Source organism: Lipotes vexillifer, unplaced genomic scaffold (assembly GCF_000442215.2).
Source record: "Lipotes vexillifer unplaced genomic scaffold, Lipotes_vexillifer_v1.1 scaffold1559, whole genome shotgun sequence".
Classification (NCBI taxonomy): Eukaryota; Metazoa; Chordata; class Mammalia; order Artiodactyla; family Lipotidae; genus Lipotes; species Lipotes vexillifer.
This window is the reverse complement of record NW_006774921.1, coordinates 292866-294221: the sequence shown is the minus strand read 5'-3', so window position 1 is coordinate 294221 and position 1356 is coordinate 292866.

Here is a 1356-nt window from a genome sequence, read left to right as displayed (position 1 = left end):
CCTGCTTTTCATTCCATAATATATTATGACATCTTACCATGTTTTAAATATTCTTTCATAGCATAATTTTATTCTTTTTTTAAATTGAAGTATAGTTGATTTACAATGTTGTGTTAATTTTTGCTGTACAGCAAAGTGATTCAGTTATATATATATATATATATATATATATATATATATATACACACATTCTTTTTTATATTCTTTTCCATTATGGTTTATCACAGGATATCGAGTATAGATCCCTGTGCTATACAATAGGACCTATTTGTTTATACATCCTACATATAATAATTTGCATCTGCTAATCCCAAACTCATAATCCACCCCTCCCCCACTCCCCCTCTGCTTGGCAAACACAAGTCTGTTCTCTATGTCTGTGAGTCTGTTTCTGTTTTGTAGATAGGTTCATTTGTGTCATATTTTAGATTCCATATATAAGTGATATCATATGGTATTTGTCTTTCTTTCTGACTTATTTCACAAAGTATGATAATCTCTAAGTCCATCCATATTCCTGCAAGTGGCATTATTTCATTCTTTTTTGTATGGCTGAGTAGTATTCCATGGTATATATATACCACATATTCTTTATCCATTCATCTGTCGATGGACATTTAGGCTGTTTCCATATCTTGTGAATAGTGCTGCAATGAACATTGGGGTGCATGTATCATCTTGAATTACAGTTTTATCTAGGTATATGCCCAGGAGTGGGATTGCTGGATCATATGGCAACTCTGTTTTTACATATCATAATTTTAAATACATACATATTATCCCAGTGCTTCAATTAATTCCATTTTGTTTGATTTTTTTGGTTGTTTCCGAGATCTTGGTACTAACAGCAAAAATGAAATGGTGGGTGTGTTTTCAGTTACTGTTTTTTAGCTGAAGTTAAATTAAAAGCTACCCCAGGTTGAGAAGTTGAGTAACTTGCCCACAGTTGCTCAGCTTGTGAGTATCAGACTCTGATTTGAGTCCTAATCTTAGTCTTATATTCTTGTCATCACTCCACTTGCTCCAGCAGTTTTGCCATTTTCCAGGGAAAACTCTGCTTTCCGTCTTTGTTTTCTCCTGCTCTCCAGTGAGCACATTTGTTCCTTCACCACCACCCTTGCTCGCCTCCCTGTCTTGCTGAGGCTGTTGACATTTGTGGAGGTACACAGTGTCTTAGGACCAAAAGCTGCAGAGCTGGAGAGGAAATATGCCCATTCCTTTTCCCCCTCCCTCGCCTTAATGGCTTAACCTGTAAGCTTGGGAGCTGGTTTTAATTTCACATTTTCTGTGTGTATGTGTGTTTGTTTTTAAATTTTTCCCCCCTTAATTCTTTCAAGGAGACCTTTATTTGAAATC